Consider the following 22,512-nt stretch of genomic DNA (forward strand, 5'->3'; position numbering starts at 1 on the left):
CCTAAGAGTTATTTTGGCCAACCTTTCAGCTGATGCTTGGCTCATTTTTACAACACCTTCAGTGGAATAATACTTTCTGGCAATGGTTCAGGTCTCTGTCATCTTTAATACTGCCTACTGAAACTATGGTTCCCCTGTAGCTACTCTATTTTCTTTCTTCCCACTTTAGCTAAGCTTCTAAACTGCTTGCCTCTCCTTCCTCACTCCCTGCTCACTCAGTGTGGTATGATCTAGCATTTATACTTTTCTCACTAAGGTCATCAGTGACCTCCATATTGCCAAACCAATGGATACTGTTTTTGTCTTGCAATGCATTACAGCATATGAAATATTAACTACTCCCTACTTGAAAATCGTCCCTCTTTTTGCTACTGTGGCAGTCTTTTGTCCTTCTTTATCACTCTTAGCTCATTTTCTGGCTCCTCTCTCTTAGCTGAAACCTTCAACCTTGTTGTCTCTTAAGACTCTAACCTTGACCTTGTACTCTGTTCCGTACTCCCTTCTTGGGCATCTCAGCCACTATCATTTGTATACATATGACTCCCAAAGTTACCTTAAGTCCAGATCTACCTTCTTTCTTTCTTTTTTTTTTTAAAGTATATATATTTATTTCTTCCATGAGAGAGGGAGGCAGATGGGTAGAGAGCTAGCACCTCCAACAGAATCTTCATTCTGTAATTCATCTCAGTCTCAGTGGACCTGAATCACAGGCACATATACATGTCTGGCATGCTCAAGGAGGTCCCAGGATATGAATGCAGAACTTTTTTCATGGATCCAATTGTATTACGATGGAGCCTCTGTCTGGCCCTGAGCCCAGATCTCACTTTTTTTTTCCCTAAAGAATTATTTTATTTAACTTTACTTACTTATTTGTTTGTTTATTTTAATTTGACCAGATGAGAGAGAGAGGGGGAAAGTGAGAAAACAAGCTTCCAGGTCTGGTACTCGAACCATGGTCGACCATGTGGACGTCCATTGTCCAGTCCACAATACCACCTGCAAACCCCTCCAGATCTCCCTTCTAATCTACAAACCTACATATTTGATTGCTTATAGAACATCTACACCTAGATAGGCACCTCATCAGGTCCCACCTTCATTATTGCTTTAATCCTCAGTCTCCCCTTATTTTATTAATATTAAGTTCTCCACACTGCTGGAAGATTAAGTTTTTTATTGGCCAGAGGGCACATGTGCCCTCTAGAGAGAGAGAGAGAGAGAGAGTGAGAGAGAGAGAGAGAGAGAACTCTCCCAGTGGGGCATGGTCACACAAGAATCCTTTCTCCACTCCATTGTGATTTTGGGTGCACATGCACACACAAACATGCCTGGCATGTTTGTCAAGCACTGGAGCTGGGATTTGAACCATGTTTGGCCATGCGGGATCTAGCTCCTTTAACCATAAGGTTTATAGGTCTGGCCCCGAGTAATGTTTTTAAAATACAAAGTTGATTGGGTCACTCCCTGGCTTAAAATTATTTCTTCATTGTCTATGATATCAATCTAAACTTTGTAGGGCATATAAGGCCCATTTTGATCTTGCCTTTACCTTTTTCTCTACATTTATCTCCTTGTGCATCCATCCTTTTATTCTGTAGTCACACTGAACTACCTGAGTCCCCTAATAATTCCACATCCTTTCATATATCAAAACTTTTGATCATGCTGTTCCTTTTTTTTTTTAAATTTTCATCATACATGTGCGTACAGGATCTGACCACTCTGTGAGCCCCTCAAACCACTAGCCCATCGAATCTTGGGCACTTGCATGCATGCGTGCTGTGTTTCAGGCTGACTGGGCTAGGGATTTGAGCTGCGGTTGCTATGTGGGATATGGCTTCTCTTGAGCAATGCATTACTGATGTGCCAAAGAGCTAGCCCCTGTTCCCTCTTTCAAAATGAACTTAAGCACAGCTTTCTCTAGGAAGATTTCCCTGACTCAGGTTCTCCTTCCTCTAGTCTCTCATTGTACTATTTATCAACCTTCATTATACTTGATATTGTATGATTATTGCTTCTATTGTATGTTGATTGATTAAATACTCATTTCTCAGGGGCTGGACAGTGGTGCAGAAGTAAAGTGTTAAGCTCTGCAAGGCAGATGCACATGGGAGGGTTCTATGTTCACATCTGGAGACCTTGCTAAGTATGCCTGACATGTGTGTGTCCATGATTCAGGGCTGGCTGAGGCTGGGGTTGGATCACGGTGTCAAGACCCTGTTGGATGCGCCCTCTCTGTCTCACTCATGAAAGAAGTAAATAAATAAGCTAAAAAAATACCCTTGAGCCAGCCCTGTAGCACAGTGACTAAGGGAACTGGGTCCCATATAGCTGACCATGGTTCAAATCCTGGGCATTGTGGCTTGAAAGGCACTCCAGGTGTGTGTGTGTGTGCATGCATGCCTAAAATTCTGACAGGAGGGAGGAATCGGGGGAAAAGAAAGGCAGCATGATCATGCCCCACTGAGGGGTGCTTTCTCTCTGTCTCTGTTTCTCTGTATCTATCTCTCTGTTTCTCTCTCTGGCAAGTGCAGGTACCCTCTGTCAGTAAAATAAGTAAGTAAATATAAACGAATACTTATTTTCTAGCTTCAGAGGTGAAGCAAGGAGTAGCTTGTTAGATGAGTGGACCCTTAGAGCAAGACACAAATTCACAGCCTATGGACAAACCATATGTGAACTTTGATAATACTCTCCATTAACCTGATTTTGGCGAAGATAAAGGTGTATATTCCCTAATGTGAAGGAGGAAGTAAAGGTGACATTTTCTTTCTGCTTCAATAAGGCATGCTGTTGGCAGAAAACAGATTGATTAGCTGGAATCATCCTAATAGCCTGTGGGCTCTTGTCAAAGTGGAGTCCTTTCTTGGCCACTGAGCAAAGTGACAACCCTTTGTCAGAGGGTTCTAACCCTCAGTGGCATGAGTCTTATTTGTGGTCTATTGTCTCTGGCTATCCCACCTTCTTTTACTGACAGCTGGATGCCATCTTAATTGTTACGAGAATGTAGGGTAGCCAGGAAGGTAGAGTCTAGGCAGCTTAAGCACGTTGAAGATAACAAAATCTTTAAGAGCTAGGCTGTCCAAGTACATTGAGAGAGGTCAAGCATTTAGGGGCCAGAGTTCTCCAGACAAATAGAATTTCTAGTTCTTAAAATAATATGAAAAGAGGACCAGCTGGTGGTGTGGTGGTTAAGGCAGCTTGATCCCATATGGTCGACTGCATGATTTGAGTTCTCGACCCAGTGATTTGAGAAACACACTGGACATGTGTGTGTGCTTGCCCAAAATTTTAAAGGAGAATGGAAGAGAAGGGGTTGCAGCATGGCCATCCCCCTGGGGGTGCTTTCACTCACTCTCTCTCTCTCTCTCTCTCTCTCTCTGTCTGTTTCTTTATCTCTCTGTCTGTTCCAGTGAGCACACATACTCCATTGCAAAATTACAAAAAGTCAAAACAAAACTATTGTTTTATATAAGAATAAAAATAGCAGTTATTTAATCTCAATGGGGGTGGGATTGATTTTGTGGTACAAGGAGGTTTCTGGTATGCTAGAATATTTTATATCTCAATTTGGGCAGTAGTTACATGGGTGTATACATAAGTGAAAATTTATTGAACGATTCACCTCAGATTTGTGCACTTTACTGTATGTATGTTATTTTCCAATAAAAGTTAAGAAATAAATGCGGGGAAATGTATATATGACTATATATAATTCTAGGGCCCAGAAGCTAGATCCACATTTGTGACTCTGAGACCTGGGATGCCAATCAAGAGTGTCTAATCACAGGAGCCAAATCCAAGAAGAGCCAGAGCATCCAGGGGAGATCATTGTAAGGTGTGAGCATGCTGGTCAGAGACTTAGGTGGAGGCCATTTCTGAACAGCTTTGAATACCTGTGACATAAATCTTTTTGGACTATGTCTTGTTGGGTTGTCCTTAAACTGGCTGCATACATTTCTCTGGCTGTCAATTAACTTACTTAATCCTCCTAGAGATACAGCTGAAGACAATAATACCTTACAGTTGTATAATCCTTTAAAGTCTGCAAAATGCTTCTGCACCCATTACATTCTGACAACAATCCCATGAGAGGGTCACAGAATTTGTTAGCCATTTAAGAGATAAAGAAATCAAGATCCGGAGTGTTAAGTATTCTGCCCAAGGTCACGTAGGTAATAATTGGCAGAGTCAGAGATAAAACCCCTCTTCTGACTGCAAGTCAAATTTACTCTCTCTCTTTTTTTTCTTTTGAAATCACACTGCAAATGTCTGGTAATGATTACCTTTCCCAAAGATATTTACCTTTTCATAGTGGATTCTTAAAAATGTAAAAGCTTCTGAGATGTAGAAAATTGACTTTCTTTTTTTTTTTTTTTGGAGAGATTTTCACTGTAGGGCGCGTGTGCTCGCCAGACAGACAGAGAGAGAGAGAGACATAGAGACAGAAAGCGAGAAATCACCCCCCAGGGGGGATGGCCATGCTGCAATCCCTTCTCCTCCATTCTCCTCTTGGGATCTTGGGCACGCACGCACACGCGCCCGGCGTGAGTTTTAAGCCACCGGGTCCGGGACACGAACCGCGGTCGACTACGTGGGAGTCCAGCGACATAGCCATTACGCTAACTGCTGGTTCCCCGAAAATTGACTTTCTAATGGTGGGAATTTGTGCAGGAGTCAAGAGATATTTTGGGGCAGAAGATTCTGTCCAGTTAGTCTCACAACATAGCTTGTGTTGGCAGCCTTGTCTGTGTTCTCCTGAGATTACCCTTGCTATCTGGGCTATATACTATATGCTATCTGGGCCAATATGCACGATCCAGGATAGTCCTTTGCCTCTTGCTCTACAAATCAGACAGTGTAGTATAGTTGCTAAAAGCAAAGGTGGGACCAGCAGATGGCATAATGGTTACATCACTGGACTCCCATATAGTTGACTGTGGTTCAAGTCCCGGACCTGGAGGCTTAAATTCACGCTGGGCGCAGTGTGCGTGCATGCCCAGGGTCCCGAGAGGAAAATGTAGGAGAAAGGATTGTAGTGTGGCCATCCCCCCTGGGGTGTGGTTTCTTGCTTTCTGTCTCTCTGTCTCTCTAGCAAGTGCATGTGCCCTATACCAAAAATCTCTCCCTCTCTCTCCAAAAAGTAAATAAATAAAAAGGCTCTGCAGCCAGATGGGTTGAGTTGAAATTGCAGCTGTGGCACATACTGACTTAAAACCAAGGCAAGTTCTTTTACTTCTCAGTAAACTGGTGCCTCAATTTTCTCATTTGCGAAATTGGCAATAATAACAGTATTTACCTCAAATGAGGATTAACTGATGTAATATACATAATGAGCTTAGAAATGTTACCTATTTTAAAAATTATTACTGGCAGTATTTGTATTAGATGTCCTTCTTGTGAGAGCTGTGTTGGATACATGCGTGACTATGAGTGGTCTCAAGGAGACCAAATGCAATAGGGTGAGAAGTGATGTTTTTATACAGATAAACGCACTGGGCAGGAAACCCAGCCTATGACCCCATACACACCTCAGGACTCTTACATATCAGCAGTTCCGCTTGGAGTCCGTGCATCCGAGCAAGTCATAGAAACAGTTTATCTGGGTCACAGACAACAGGAGCATTTGCTTTCATTTCAGGAGCAGTTGCTTTCATCCTCATGAAGGTCATATAATTACAGTCACCAAATTACAGATAGAGCAGTGCTCCTCTGGGCCCCACATGGCCAAACATTTGCACCTTTCATAGGTAAAGATTTCTATTTAATTCCCTGAAATCTTCATGGGAGAGGAATTCATTTATTCCCTGGGTAACTGATGGGAAGCAGGCTCCCTTTTTGCCAAGCCTCTGGGAGAGTAAGCATAATCACTGAGAGAGAGAGAGAGAGAGAGAGAGAGAAAGAAAGAGAGAGATGTGGAAAATAAGTCATTGAGACGCAGAATGCCAGCTTCTTCCCTGGTTTGCTCCAGGAAACATTTCACAGTCACTGTAGCCCCCACTGATCTCTCTCCTTCTGATCTCTGAGAGCACTGACTGCCACTCAGTTTGGCACATAATTATATACTGCCTAAGGTGAAATCTCCCTCTCCAATTACAGCCCATTCAAAGTATGCCCCTGTTCTCCCAGCAAAAGCCTGACTGAGACAGTTGATATTTGAGGAGAGTTGAAGGCATAAATTAACCACTTATTTCCCAGGATCCTCTAAGCTATATATCCCTGTATCCCATCCAATCACCAGATAAGCTACATAGCTGAACAATGCTGTTTGGCTTTCCTACCCCCCACCTCACCCTGTCCCCTTCAAATGGTCATTATAGAATTGTATTTTGCCACAAACATCAGTTTGTGTTTATGATTTCATTCTGTTTTGTGTTTTTAAGTGAGAGCTATCACAAAATCCTTGAAGAAAAGAGGAAGCACATACATAAACATTCTTAGTAAACTTCTGTCCAAAGTAGAGAAAACTATCCCCATAATTAGATTTCTATGTAAGTTAATGAAGATGAGGAAATCTGAAGGTTTCGCTAGGTGAGTGGACTAGGAGCAGGCAGAGAGAGAGAGAGAGAGAGAGAGAGAGTTATTGGGAAATGTAAAGCGTTTGGATGCCTGAGGCTTTGGAAGTGTCAGAAAGCATAAAGAAGTTGTGTAAAGTGGAAAAGCTTAGGGAAGTGAGTGGGGCAGGGTACTGGTTGCCTGGGAAAGAGGAAGAAAACTCTCCATCTCCTTTCTAAATGTTCCCTTGCCTTAAATTGAACTGCTGCTCTCCCTCTAGCTCCAGGACATCTGCTATAGACAATTTGGTTGCAGTTTCGCAGTGATTTTGGTATATGTTCACTCACTCATGTGCTGATTGCTATCTTGGGTGCCACCATTAGCACACGTACCAGCATTTTATCTCCTGGATTCGAATATACCTTTATCTGGTACGTGATTTCTGAGCTATGTGCATGGAATCAGGCATAAAAATGTCTCTGTGGCCAGCTTGGTTGTTTTTTGATATCTTGGTCCTGGCTTAAGAGCTTATTTTAGATATGTTGTAGAGTGGTTATCCTGATCTCCAAAGCTCTTTTAGACTTTCTGGCATTATGTGGCAGCAACCAGGAACTGAGACAGGTCTAGCTGATTGTAGTGTAGAGATGGCAAGCTTCTGCCATGATCTATTGGTTATGACTTTGTGCTTCTGGGAGTCAGTAGGAAATATGTTACCATTTTTTTCTCTTAAAGTGAAAGTGCTGTGTAGAAATCCAGATTTTGCAAGTAAATTAATGGGTGGTTATTTGCTCTACAGAATGACTCACTGAGATTCCTTTAAATAGAAAACTTCGCTGGCATGCTTAAAATATGGGTCAATTTATTTATTTTTTTTTTAAAAAAAAGCCTTTTCACGTGCAGCACATTTAGAAACAAGTCTGTTATATAAAGAAGGATACATATGCATGATGGTTTGGGGTTTGATTTTGGACCTAACAGACTTCACTTGTCCAGATGAATTCACTTCTATCTTTTTCCAGGAAAGTCTTATTTGGACTTTTGGAACTGAAGGTAATTGGATTAGAATCTTTAAAAAAAATCAACAGAGAAGTACCATTCATTCTGTCTCCTGTGGTGGTCTCAGACAAGCAGATTCTTGTTGCAGGGGAGTCATAATGGTCTCAATGGTCCTTTCTATGCAGTTCTTCCCTGGGGGCGTTAGTAGAAAGTGTGGTATTTAACATTTTTTGCTGTAATGTCTAAACTCTCAAAAAGGACTCAGAAACCTCTGGTAATTTGTGAATCACATGGAAAAAAATCTGAGAGTTTTGGACGGAGGTGATCTTGAGCAGCCTGGGAAGATCAGTACATAGTCTTAAATTCTAAAGGTGATCTTGATCAACCTGGGAAGATCAGTACATAGTCTTAAATTCTTTTTCCAGTTAGTATTAAGACCTTCTGGAGTGTAAGTCATTCTGAAAGTCCTGAGACTACCATTACTTTTCTGTCTTATTCTGCCTTTTAAGTCAAACCCGTATGTACTCAGCTGTGAGCCATGCTGAAACTCAGCATGGATGGGGAAAAAGCCAAAATTGAGCTGAACCAAGGTTAAGGCTTTCGTCCAAGGAGGGTGACCTGCTATCCACATTCCATCATCTGAAGAGATGGGGCAAATTTCACCTGGAGTTGGGCAAGTATTTATGCCCACAGGGTTCCATCTGATGGTTTGGGCCTGGTAGCACAGGTGGAACTAAGAGTCAGGCAATATTGTGTTTTGCAGTAGAAGGCTAGGTATGGAGGTCTGCCTAGTTTCAGCAAGATTTCAGTAAATAGCTGGGGAAAGAAGGGCAAATCTTGGGCAAGAGGAAAAGGAGTGATTAGGATTATATGGGGACTGAGGGTCAGAGCCAAGCAGAAGATGTTGGGTGCGATTCAGAAACTATAGACAAAATACAGTTGTGCAAGTAAAATAATAACTGCCTTTTATCAATCACTTATTATATGTCACAGATTATTTTATTTAATCCTTACAACTCTATGACGTAGTATGCTGTTTTTTTTCTTTGTGATATTTTCCCAACACCAACCAGTTCTCTAATTCTCTATAGACATCAACTAGGTGTCCAATAATTCAATTTAGTTTGGACACTACCTAGAGTTATCCCAGGCCCCATATATTATGGGTTTAGTCCCACAAGACTTTCTTCATGCCATTTGTTAGCTGCAAAAGAGGGCTTCAGGTGACCTATACTTCTGCTGATCTGACTACCAATATATCTGACCACCCTCAGGTTTGATAATTTGCTAATTCACTCAGATAAGCACATTACTTATGATTACCAGTTTATTGACAATCCAGAAATAGCCAAATGGAAGATATGTACAGGGCAAAACAGGGTTGGAGTGACAGGGGCATAGCTTCTGTGCCCTCCTACCCAGCAATCAATCATCAACCCAGGAGCTCTAAAATTCCATGATTTTGTGTCAGTGTAAATGTGGTCCTTAGATGCATTAATTTCATCCTGCATAAAGATTGAATGGCAGTCAGTCAGAAGGCATGTTCAGTCCAGATATCTTCAGCCCTACACGGTACTGCTGGTCAAGTAAAAGACCTTGCAGAGAAAACCAGAATTGGAGAGATAGATGACTGTATCTAAGTTAATTAATACATACAAGTATTAGATTCTCATCTGTCCAAAAGAAAAGAAGTTTAACGGAGAAAACTCATAATCATTACTATTGCTATTGCCGTTGGTTATCTTTTTAGAATTACCTGCCGTGTGGGACCCTCTATATACATTACATTTTTCATTCTCACAATAAATTTATAGGATATTTACTTGTTTCTTACCCTCTTTTTAAAAATTTATTTTTTTGAGCTCTTCTAACATGTTATACTGTTTTAACAATTAAGCAAAAATTTAATTTCACTTTATACAACTTGGTATCATTTATTTATCACTCTCAATGACAAATCTAATTTTCAAAGATAGTTACTATTACCAAAGATACCTTGAAAGTTTTACTGGAAGTCTAAAAACAGGAATGCTCCACACATCTATAAACACATTTATTTTATTTCCAGAGAGAGTGTGTGCTCAGTGGGGGAAGGGCAGAGAGAAGCACCCCCGAATGAGGGATGATCATAGCAATTGCTTTCCTTCCACTTCTCTATCCCATCAGGATTTTAAGCATGTGCACATATGTACCTAGCATTTTTTTCAAACCACTGGGGGTAGGATTTGAACCAGTTAGTCACGTGAGATCTGGCTCTCTATGTACAGCACTTAAGTGCTGCACTATACTACAGGATTGGCCCAGACACTTTACTTTTTAAAGTGATTATTCTTATTGTAATAGTATTCATTCGCCTCTATTTTTTATACAGTGACATTGCTAACTAAAATACTTCGGAATTGAAAAAATTAGAGTCAAGGGACCAGCAGTTAGTGTAATGGCTATGTCGCTGGATTCCCACGTAGTCAACCGAGGTTCGTGTCGCGGACCCGGTGGCTTAAAACTCACACCGGGCGCGTGTGCGTGCGTGCCCAAGATCACGAGAGGAGAATGGAGGAGAAGGGATTGTGATGTGGCCATCCCCCCTGCAAAGTGATTTCTTGCTTTCTGTCTCTCTGTCTCTCTCTGTCTGTCTGGTGAGCACACACGCCCTATAGCAAAAACCTCTCAAAATCATCTCAATTACTCCTTCCAGGTGTTTCTGAAATCTCTCAGCTGTTTCAAGCCATTGACGTTTCTGGTCCTCCATCATGATTCTCAAGGTATCTCTTGCTTGGTGTGGTCAGTATTCATTTTTAAGATGCACATGTGCAAAAAAAGCAGCTTAAGATCTTCTAATTTCTCTTCTCGTTTTATATTCCCCAGGTCTTATCAATTTATCTAAAAGGTCCAAAAAATTAATAAGGATGGGCATACTGAGTTTTCTAGTTCTTGTGATCAAACTGCATAGGATCCATGAAGCTGTTCAGTGCCCTGACTTTCCAAAGGACAAGTGATAAGATCATCACATTGGAACTGGTTGCCAAACATCATGTAACTGTCTTTTATTGGAGGGGGCTGCTTGGGGGCTAAACCTTCCTGAATATTTTCATCTGTATATTCTTTGATGTACTGCATTGGAGGTGGTGGAAGTGCACTCACTTGCTGTGGTTCACCCATCGTAGAAGATCAAAAACCTCAGCGTTCCATTTACACTGGTCAAAAATTTATTATTTTTTGAGAGATTTTGGTTATAGGGCACATGCACTCGCCAGAGAGACAGAAAGCAAGAAATCACCCCCCAGGAAGGATGGCCATGCTGCAGTCCCTTGTCCTCCATTCTCCTCTTGGGATTTTGGGCATGCATGCACACGTGCCTGGTGTGAGTTTTAAATCACCGGGTCTGGGACTCAAACCACGGTCAACTACATGAGAGTCCAGCAATGTAACCATTACGCCATCTCCTGGTCCCCTATCCTCATTTTTTAAGCTGAAGAAACTAAAACTTAGAAAGTATGGAGTCTTGGGACTAGCAGTTGGCATAATGACTATGTCGCTGGACTCCCATGTAGTCAAATGCAGTTCGAATCCTGGCCCTGGTGGCTTAAACTCATGCCAGGCGCATGTGTGTGCATGCTCAAGATCGCAAGAGGAGAATGGAGGAGAAGGGATTGCAGCTGGCCATCCCCCTGGGGGGGGGTAATTTCTCGCTTTCTGTCTCTCTGTCTCTCCCTGTCTTTCTGGTGAGCGCACGTGCCCTATAGCAAAAACATCTCAAAAAAAAAATGTATGGAGTCTTTTCTCACACAACAGAACAAAGAAGGCTTATTAAAGAAGTATTGATGGGCCAGTAGGTGTCATAGTGCTTAAGGTGCTGGACACCCACGTGGCCAACTGCAGTTCGAGTCTTATACCTGGAGGCCTGAAACTCATGCTGGGCGCATGTATGTGCATGCCCAAAATCCTTAGAGAAGGGGTTGTGACGTGACTATCCCCCCACAGGATGACTTCTCACTTTCTCTCTCTGTCTCTCTGGCAAGCGCATATGTCCTGTAGCAAAAATTTCTCTCTTAAAAAAAAAAAGAAAAGAAGTACCAGGTCCCATGGTAAATTCAGCTTGAGGTGACTGAAGAGAGTATACCTTAGATTTGAAACAAGACTAGGACTTCGGGGATGGCTCCATGGTGCAGTGGTAATGCACTGTTCAAGAGAAATTGGTTCTCACAAGGCAACTGAGGTTCAAATCCTCAGCTCAGTCAGTCTGAAACATACTGGGCATGCATGTAAGTGCCCAGGATCCTGGCTGGCTGGAGTACTGGAGGAAGGAGATTGTGATGTGACCAGATCCTATGGAAGTACTTCTCTCTTTCTTTCTTTCTTTGCATGTGCACACACTCTATCATAAAGAAAAACATCATTGAAAAAGAGTCTAGGACCTGGCGTTCTGGAGGAAGGGCTTAAGTGTCTCCAATGACTGAGTTAAGTGGTAGCTGATTGACTTAGAGGAAAACATTAAGTTTCTGATGGTTGAAAATCAGACTTATGAGTGAACATATCAAATTTGTTTGGCTTTATTTCGTTTGGAGACCCCATCATTTCTTTCAAAAGACCAATTTTTTTTTGTTGTTGTTTTCATTGTGAATTCCTTGCTAGTAATGAAATATATAAACCGGATTTTTATGGCTTTTCTTTTGGGGGAGAGGAATGCGCCATTTCTGTACGGACATGTTTGCCCACAGAGATAAAGTGTTGAGTCTGATGATAATTCCCCTTTAGCAATGCTCTGTTCTAAATTTATTGGCTGATTTGATGTTCACTACAGTTGGCGCCATTTAAATTCATTGATCTTTAGAGCAATGCTTTGTAGCTTATGTCTGGGCAGCAATCAATTTTATATTTAGTGTGAATTTAACTGTAACCAAAAGATGCAGTACTTCTTTGTCATGGCTTTTTATTGCTATGGAATTTATGCTCTCTATGTAGTAATCAGAATAAATGGAAAATGCAAACCTTTCGTATTCCTACTATGTTCTCAGAAAAGTCACAACTCATTCATAACCAAGTTAGGAGGCATAGAATTCAACTTATCATGAATATGAGCTTTATGGATTATGCCTAAGTATGATGGAAATTATTTAGAAATATGGTCTTCATTATGCTACTGTTTTTCAGAAGATTTAAAAAAAAATCTGTCATTAAATACCATTAAGAGAAAAATGCATCTCCTTTGATACAGCTTAATTATACCAATTTGATTCACTGTTGATGAATACACTTTATAAGTACTTTCCCTTATGTGTTTATTTAAACCTGCTGAAATAGATCTATTTCCTCAGATCTGTAATGAATGCCAATAGGAAAGAGTATGTACTATTTATGAATTTGGTCATGTATCAGTTATAATGCACTCTATATTTTACCTGTATAAAGTAACTTTCAGAATCTTTAACAAGTTTGTACATTCCTTCTAATCAGCTCAACAACCATCATTTTGGGTTGTCCTGAGAACGCTAGTCTGGTCTACCTCCAATCTATGTAACTTCGATTGACCTTCACTTTTTTCTTTTTGGTTTGTTTAATGTCGTCCATGCATTTGTACATAAGAGAGAAGGTACTACCTAAAGGGGCCTTCTCCAATTTTTCCATCCTGTCAGGATCCCAGTCATGCACATGCACCGACAATGTTACTATTTTTTTAAAGTTTCCTATAGGGCATATGCACTTGCCAGAGGGACACAGAGAGAAACAGAGAGAGGGAAAATGAGAAAACACCCCCTGGGAGGATGTCCACGCCACAGCCCCTTCTCCTCTATTTTCCTCTTGGGATTTTGAGCTTACACATACCACGTGCCTGGTGTGTGGTACCAGTCTAGGACTTGAACCACAAAGTTAGCCACGTGGGATCCAGCACCTTAACCATTATGCCACCTAGCTGGCACCACACCATGTTATTTATTTATTTACGAGTTTTGTCAAAGAGCACATATGCTTGCCAGAGAGAAATAAAGAGAAGCAAAATGAGAAAGCATTTTATGAGGAGAATGGTCATGCTGCAAGCTCTCCTACTCCATTTTTCCTTCCTTTGGGGATTTTGGGCACATACGCTTGCACACACACACACACACACTCACACATAAACACACAAGCACATGGTATTTTTTGTGAGGTTTTTGCTATAGGGTCCATGCGCTTGCCAGAAAGACAGAGAGACAGAAAGCGAGAAATCACCCCCAAGGGGGGATGGCCACACCGCAATCCCTTCTCCTCCATTGTCCTCTCGGGATCTTGGGCATGCATGCACATGCGCTCACCATGAGTTTATGCCACTGGGTTCAGGACTCGAACCCCGGTCGACTACATGAAAGTCCAGCAACATAGCCATTACGCCAACTGCTGGTCCCCAGCACACAGTATGTTTTCCAAGCCACTGGATCCAGGACTTGAATCATGCAGTTTGGCCAAGGGGGGTCCAGGAGACTTAATTACCACACTACCACTTTGCCTTATACTATGTTTTCTAAGCCCAGGGGCCAGGACTTGAATCCCTGTTGGCCATGTAGGATCCAGCTTCCTCTGCATAGTGCTTAATCATGATGCTGTGAAGGTGGCCCAACTCTCGCTTCTTGATCTACTCTGAAATTCTCATCCTTGAAGTAACTCTGGAGGACTATACCAATGTAAACAAGATGTATAGAAAAGGGAGGAGAATCCTGATCATAATTTTCTAGCCATTTCATGGTAGTTTATCAGATTATCTGATTGTTACCTTGGAAGACACAAAGAGTTTAACACTGAAAATATTTGCTACACAGTGAATGGCAATTAGAAAGTCAGGAGACTTAGGGACCAGCAGGTGGTGTGGTGGTTAATGGCATTGGACTCCCACATGGCCGACTGCAGTCTGAGTCTCAGACCTGGCAGCTTGCTTTCTCACTTTCTCTCTCTCTCTCTCTCTCTCATTATGTCTCTCTCTAGTCAAATTAAAATAATAAATAGAGTTAAATAAAATCATTCTTTAAAAAAATAAAAGAAGAAAGTCAGGAGATTTAGAGTTAGGTTCTGCCTTGCCAGTAACTAGTTATGTTCCTTGAACCAGGTTACTACCCTTTCTGGGCCCCAATCTTTTCATCTATTGTTGTAAGCTGAACAATGCCATCTCCCAATATGTCTATGCCCTAATCCCTAAAAGCTATAACCCTTACCTTATATGGCAAGTAGGACATTACAGATGTAATTAAGTTAAACATCTTAAAATGGGAAGACCCTCTTAGGTTATCCAGGTAAAACCAGTATAATCCACATGGTCATTATAAAAGGAAGCAAGAGGGATCAGAAGAGGAGAAAGAGGCAGTGTAACGATGGAAGCAGGTTAGAGTGGTGTACTTTGAAGATGGAGGAAGGGACTACAAGCTCAGGAATACAGGCAACCATTAGAGGCTGAAAAAGGCGAGAAGGATTCTCCTCTGGAGCTGCCAAAGTGGTTTAGCCCTGCCAATATCTTGACTGTATCCCAGTGAGACTGATTTTAGACTTCTAGGCTCATAAACTGTAAGATAGTAAATATGTGTTGCTTTAAGTCACCAAGTTTGTGGTAATTTGTCACAACATCAGTAAGAAATTAACACATTGGAAAAGGGAGTTGGACTAGGTAATTTCTAAAGTTGTTTCTAACTGTAGTGATCTGTGGTCTAGGGTAAATCTTGGATAAATGTTTAGTGGAGAGGAACAGAATCTGTCTAAATGAATAGAAAGAAATATAATATGAAAAGTACAAATAGTCTTAATTACCACTTACAGTTTTGTCCACACAAATGGTAGAATTGACTAATAAAGTATATAAAAGAGAGAAGAGGTAATCTTCAAAAACTTAAGCATGTATTAGTATCAGCAAACTTTATAGTACATTAAAACACGGCCTGTTCTTGGGCCAGCCCATGGCCTGGTGGTTAAGGAAGCTGGATCCTACATGGCTGATCACCTCGTTCAACTCCTAGTGACGTGAGAACCATGCTGGGCATGTGTACATGTGTACCCAAAGTCACAACAGGACAGAGAAATGGAGAAGAAGGGATTTAGGCATGATCATACTTCATTGGGAGATGTTTTCTCCCCCTGTCTGTCTGTCTCTAGTAAGCACACATGCCTTCTGGCAAATAATTATAATAATTAAAAAAATCATAGTCTCCTCAAAAGAATCAGAGGACATATGATGGACACCATCAAACTATATTCTTCTCCAAATTTATATAGTCAATTATATTGTAAGTTGTTGGACCAGAGGTGAGTGGAGGCAGGGTCTACAATTCTGGGTAGGGCTTTTTAGGACTGAAGTTGACAAAAGACAGTTCTGAGGCTGAACTAGCCAAGTGGCGATTACTGATTAGTCTGCTGGCATGAGGACAGACCTCAGAGTAGCAGGAAGGCTTTGATCATGACTGAATGGTTTTATATATCTGTGCTCAAGTGGGACTAATGAAATGTATTCATGCTTTATCTAGGTGTTAAAAACTTATTTACTTACTTATTTTATTATCTTCACCTGCCTTTATAGCCAGATGTTTAACTTCACCTACAGGGCCCTGAAAGAAAAATAGTGAAGCAAAAGAATGAAATGGTTAAGTAGGTGATGTCCTATATGGGATATTCATTTATTCTCTCATCTATCCATTCATCCCTCCATTCATTGAATAAGGTTTGAGTACCTGCTCAAGGCAATGCTGTGTGATATGTACCATGGAAATATCAAGATGATCTAGATGTAAATCTATTCTCTGGGAGCTTAAGATTGAGTAGGAGAGTTATAAAATGATCTGATACATAATAAAAGGTGGTATATGCCATAAGAAAGGTATGGACAAAGTATGTAGAAGTATCAGTGTCTGCTCAGTATTTGTACCTCAGGGCAAGAATTTATTGTACAGATAAAATCAACTAGAGGACTTATGTGTGTGCGTGTTTGTGCACATGTGTGTGTGTGTGTTCCTTGTGGCATTCTTTAATATGGATTAGTGCACCTACACCATTGTGGCATTTAAAATATTTAAATAAAAAGGAAAGAAAATTATTGCCTGATTTCCCAAATCAGCATCTATGTAACCCATAGAACAGAAGAAAATCCTGGGCTCTAAGTAGGCACTCTTCAGGACCAGCAGTTGGCGTAATGGCTATGTCGCTGGACTCCCATTAGTTGACCGCAGTTTGAGTCCTGGACCCGGAGGCTTAAACTCACTCTGGGCGCATGTGTGTGCGTGCCCAAGATCCTGAGAGGAGAATGGAGGAGAAGGGATTGTGGCGTGGCCATCTCCCCCTGGGGGGTGATTTCTTGCTTTCTGTCTCTTTGTTTCTGTCTTTCTGGCAAGCACATGTCCCCTATAGAAAAACCCCCTAAAAAAAAAAAAAAAAAAGTAGGCACTCTTCTCTTAATTGCAAAGGGCATTAAAACTAATGTCTGTTCGTTTAGTGCAAAAGTGGCAACTGAGCTGCCTATTTGTGGTAGAAAAGTGATTTAAATGAGAGAAGACATACAGTGTGTGAGCTCACCAGAGAGAAGAGAGACAAAGAAAGTGAAATAAATATGGTATATGGAGAAAGGGAAAGTAAAAAAATCACCCCCTGGGAGGATGCCCACACTGCAATTCCTTCTCCTCCATTCTCCTCTTAGAATCTTGGGCACACACGCATATATGCTAGGCATGAGTTTCAAGCCACTGCGTCCGGGATTTGAATTGCGGTTGACCACTGAGAGTCCAGTGACATAACTGCTATGCCATCTGCTGGCCCTGGTAATTACATTTTTTTCATTTATTAGTATTATTATTTATTATTTATTTTTTACTTTCAATCACTGTGTATAATTACAGCATACCAAATGAATTTTCTCATTTTGAATATATGGTATATTGGATCAATCAAAGATATTACCATACATATTATCATCAACAGATAATTTTTCATTTTTGTGTCTCTTAAATAGGTAATTACATTTTTTAAAAAATAAGAGTATGATTGTCCTGTCACAGGCTTTTAAGTCACTGGAATTATCGGTGCATGTATATAGGATGAACCGGGAATCAAACTGAGGCTTCCTAACAGCCTATGGAGCAAAACATTTTAGCAGCACACACCTCTGAGAGTGGGCCTGTAATAGTATTTTTTGGAACAACAGATTGGGACATGTGATCTTAAAAATAATAATAATTAGTAAAAATTAAATATATATATTTTTTTTTTAAAAAAGAAAGTGTGAATGTCTAGGTCAATATAGGACACATGGCAGATATGCTTGTAAAAACTCAAATGAGGTCCCTTAGGAACTATCTTGTCTTTCCAGGTAGCAACCTCTTGTACAAGATCTTTGTGTGTGTGTGTGTATGTGTGTGTGTGTGTGTGTGTGCGTGCCTGCATGCATGTGTGCGTGTGTGTGTGTGTGTGTATGTGTGTGTGTTTTATTGCGAGAGAGTGTATGCAATGAGAGAAAAGGAGAAAGCACTGCCCCCCACAAATGGGGCAGGGTCACACTATAATCTCTTCTTCTCCACTTCTCCCTCCTTTTGGGATTCTGGGCACATGTGCATATGCGTTTGGTGTGTTTTTCAAGCCATCATGGCTAGAACTCAAACCATGCGTCTGATCATGTGGGATCCAGTTCTCTTAACTACTAGGCCGCAGGCCTGTGTTTTTGTTTTTGAATACCTGGATAACTAAACCCCCGGGATGGATCTGCCTTCTTCTAGTGAATCGCAAATACACGGAGCATTGGTATTTGTCATGACTGTGAGCCTTCAGCTCTGGCTCTTCTTCAGAGTACAGGATCACCTGGCTAAATACCGGCTCCACTGCAACCCCTTCCTCCTGCCCTCCTCCCCCCAGGCCTGTGATAGTCTGCTGTCTATAGCACTGAGAAAGGCTCAGGGTTTAGTGTGCAGGCCCACTTTAAAGTGCTTTCCTGTATGGGCTGCACGTCCTCAACGCCAGAGTGCAGACGGAAGTGCAAAGGCAAGCGCAGTCAGATCTGAATTATGTGCCTTCTTAGAGGAGGGTCACACCAATTTGACTTGGAGGTTGTTTAATTTTGGATGATTTTCAGAGAAAAGGCTGGTGGCTGTAAAGGGAGGGAGACTAGAAGGCAGTGACGGTGTCATGGGAAAGTCTGATCTCTGAGCCTCAGCTCAAATGCTAAAGCATTTTGGGCTGCTCAATGGAAGTCCAGGAGTGGTGGCTGCCTGGAGAATAAGAGAGCATGCGCTCTTCTCAATGGTCTTCAAAAATCAAAATGCCTTTAGATCTATGCTGGCCTCACAAAGCGTGTGCTGAATTAGACCCACTTGCTATCAGTTGGAGCCCTGGCCTAATTCCTCTCTGAGGGCCCTCTAGCTCCGACCTTTCATTATTTGATAGTACTTAAAAAACTCAACCTGAAAGTTGAATGCTTTAAATCCCTGAAAGGAGGTCAAGTGGATGTGCAGCCAGTCAACACCTAGAAAGAAATGCTCTTGTTTTCCAAGAAGACTGAAAAGGGACCAAGGACTGGGAAGGCATCTACTTCGTTTCCCATGCAGGCTTTCTAGCCTGCCTGTCAGCCATGGTCTTCCTAACTTTTTGTTTAGACCAGTATTCACCAAGGTTACCTTAAATCCAGGTCATTTTTAAATCCTTAGTAGTGATTATTCACATTCTGTTCAGTTCTTTGTCTTATCTACCAACAAGCCAGGTGGGATTTGTTAGATTAGGCTTGGATTTGTTGACATTCACTGCTTTGACTTTTCAAGTGTTGAAGAATAATCTTGCATTGGAATGGAGTGTGAGGAGGGATGAAGTGGTGCTGTTTCTTGGACTTTGAACTCCCTACTTAAGTCTGTTGAAAATGAGAACATAGAGCAAGGTCCATTTACTTAATGGGGCTTTCCCTGACTGTTGATTCAGTCACGTCTGTAGTGGGGTGATTGTTGACTATTTCAGAACATGGACGTGCACTAAGTGACTTGGCTACAAATGTGAACTTTATAGACTCATAGAATATCAGAGCTAGAAAAAGCATTTGAGAGGATATCATCCCAACAAAGCCTATTTAACAGATGAAAAAACAGGCCCAGAGAAGCAACAGAATGATTTAGTGCAGAGTTCCTACAAGAACTTGGGCTACTGCTTTGTTGTTGTTTGTTTTTTTATGCTTTTGGTTTTTTGTTTGTTTGTTTTTGGTTTTTCTTTTTTGGTCCAGAGCCCGATAGTTTGATTATTTCCTAATGTGTAGTAGAAATTTAGATCAGATATGGAGATCAACCATCCTCTCATTCACGACTGTGGTACTTTCTTTCTTAAGAAGCCAATAAATATTATAAACCCAGCATGAATAATAGCTACTATAAAAAATGCTGCTAGTGAAAATAATGCTTCCTAGCTACAGCTTATCATATCTCATAGGAAGTCTCAGACTTATTAATCAGGGGAACACTTAAAATGTTCATACAGTTACCAGCTTCACTATCCTTAGTTACTATTAACGCTGATTTTAGTTGGCTAGATAACTATAATTGCAGTACCTGTTAAAAATTTCATGTTAAAAAATGATATAATACTTTCTTAGCTTAGTACAGAGTGTGGAGTAGGTGTGAAATACATGTGTACTTGACTGAAATAAATGCTTCACTGCAATTCTAGGTTTTGCTGTTTGGCCTCCCAGGGGAAGTGGTTCTGTCCATGTGTCATTAGCTTTGGGAAATCTGATCTGCATCCCAGTGCAACAGCACAACCAAAAGGCTTCAACTATGACATATTTTTGAATGGCATCTGTTTAGTGTACAGAGAAAGCTTAGAAAATCCCACATGATCAGCAAAATGTTCCAGGCCAGGGTTAAATTAAAGCATTACTGTCTGGAGGCTATCTAAGTGAGCAGACCCTCTTACTTTTTGGCTTCCTTTATGACACTTGTTTATATTTAAGCTCCTCTGTTTTTCCCATGGTACAGAAGATCACCTGGATATGGGGTTTCTCAAACAATCCTGCTTTTCCTAATGATAGAGGAAAATATATATAGGGACCCTCTGGCAAGTCAGGAAATATTCAGAAGTGACTTCTTGCATGTACACAATTTCTATTAGAGTCTTTTTTTAATTTATATGAATTTTTATTCTGCTTCATCCCTTGTTTTAATAGAAAATTATTATTTGCTTCTAAAGTTTTAGGTCAAATTGCTGCTTAGAAAAATGTGCCTTGGGACCAGCAGATGGCATAATGGTTATGTTGCTGGACTCCCATGTAGTTGACCGCGGTTCAAATCCTGGATCCAGTGCTTAAACTCACGCCGGGTGCATGTGCATACGTGCCCAAGATCCCAAGAGGAGAATGGAGGAGAAGGGATTGCGGCATGGCCATCCCCCCCTGGGGGGGGTGATTTCTCACTTTCTGTCTCTCTGTCTCTGTCTGGTGAGTGCACGTGCCCTATAGCAAAAAAACCTCTCCAAAAAAGGAAAAAAGGAAAGAAAAATGTGCCTTGTTTATATCCTGTGGCATTCCCTGGCATACCTGGGTGGCATCATAGGAGCCCAATCTGAAGATCATGGAACTAGAAAGTACCTGGTATAGCCAGCCTCTTGAAGCAAGGTCACTGTTCTTAGTGTAGAAAGTTACAGTCTCTGATTTCTTTAGATTTAGGGCAGTAGTTATTGAACAATAAAAAAGGAAAACGCAGGTGCCAGCCAGGTGGCATGGTGGCTAAGGCGGCTGGATCCCACATGTCCCATGGAACAGTTTAAGTCCTTGACCCAGCAGCTTGAAAAACATGCCAGGCACCTATGTGTGCATGCCCAGAATCCCAAGAGGAGAATGGAGACGGGATTGTGATGTGACCATCCCTCCAGGGCGACCATCCCTCCAGGTGTGATTTCTTGTTTTCCCTCTCTGGCAAGCACATATACCCTATAGCAAAACTTAAAATAAATCTATGTTTTCCTCAAAACAAAGTAGTCATGAAAAGCCAGTATGTAAGATTTGGGTCTGCTCAGATCAAAGTGGGGAACTGGAGGTCCAGAGCTTCACCTCTTTGGGGCCCTTCTCTTGCCCCTAAAAGGGAGTATTAGAGGCTCTGGAAATCTTTAAACTACAATGAATCTATTCTTCATCCAGATTTGGTAACTTTCATTCATTCAATATCTATTCATTTAATATTTGTCGAATGACTACCATGTGCCAGGCATTGCTCTGACACTGTTAATACAGCAGTAAATAAAACAGGTGACATTCTCTGCCCTGGGGTTGGCCCCATAGTGCAATTGTTAAGGACTACTCAGAAGACGTGAGATCTCTTATACCCATGCAGGGTTCGAGTCTTGGCCTGGTGGCTTGAAAAACACAGCAGGTACACACATGTGCCCAGGACCCTGATGGGATGGAGAAGTGGAGAAAAAGGGATTGAGGTGTGACTAGGACCCATTGGAGTGTGAGAGATTCTCTTTTACTGTCTCTCTCTCTTGTGTGCATGTGCCTGTGCATGCACCCTCTGGCATTAAAAAAAAAAAAATCCTGCCCTGATGGAACTAACCTTTTAGTGGAGTAGTCAGACAATCAACATGCCAAATAAATAAGATGCATAGATTGTTAGCTATCCATGGTCCTCAGGAGAGTAATAAAACAGGGAAGGGAGATTGCAAGTGTCAGGGTATTGCTTTGCAATTTTAGAGAAAGTGGCTAGGGAAGGCCTCAATAAAAAAATGAGTTTTGAGTAAAGACCTGAATTGAATGAGGGAGCTAGCTCTGCAGAGACCTGGTGAAAGTGACTTCCAGGCAAAGGGAAGAGCAAAGGAAAGATGACAGTATGCCTGGTATGTTTGAGAAATAGCAAAACATTCACTGTGGATGAAATGAAAAGTCACTGTAAGGTTTTGAATTCAGTTCCAAAAATATCACCCTGGCTGCTGGGTAGTGAACGTGTTACAAGTGGACTTGGGCACAGCAGAGAAACCTGTTAGGAGGTTATTGAAATAATCCAGCAGGAAAATAGTGGTGACTTTGGAGAGAATAGTGGTAATGGGGTGGTGAGCAGT

General features: G+C 41.3%; 1 pseudogene; it reads right to left on the reverse strand.

Moving 5' to 3' along the window:
• Positions 1-10,675, reverse strand: part of LOC102476894 (mediator of RNA polymerase II transcription subunit 7-like) — a 109,350-nt pseudogene extending 98,675 nt beyond the window's left edge.
• Positions 10,676-22,512: the final 11,837 nt, after the last annotated feature.

The sequence above is a fragment of the Tupaia chinensis genome, unplaced genomic scaffold (genome assembly GCF_000334495.1).
Source record: "Tupaia chinensis unplaced genomic scaffold, TupChi_1.0 Scaffold145659_1, whole genome shotgun sequence".
NCBI lineage: Eukaryota > Metazoa > Chordata > Mammalia > Scandentia > Tupaiidae > Tupaia > Tupaia belangeri.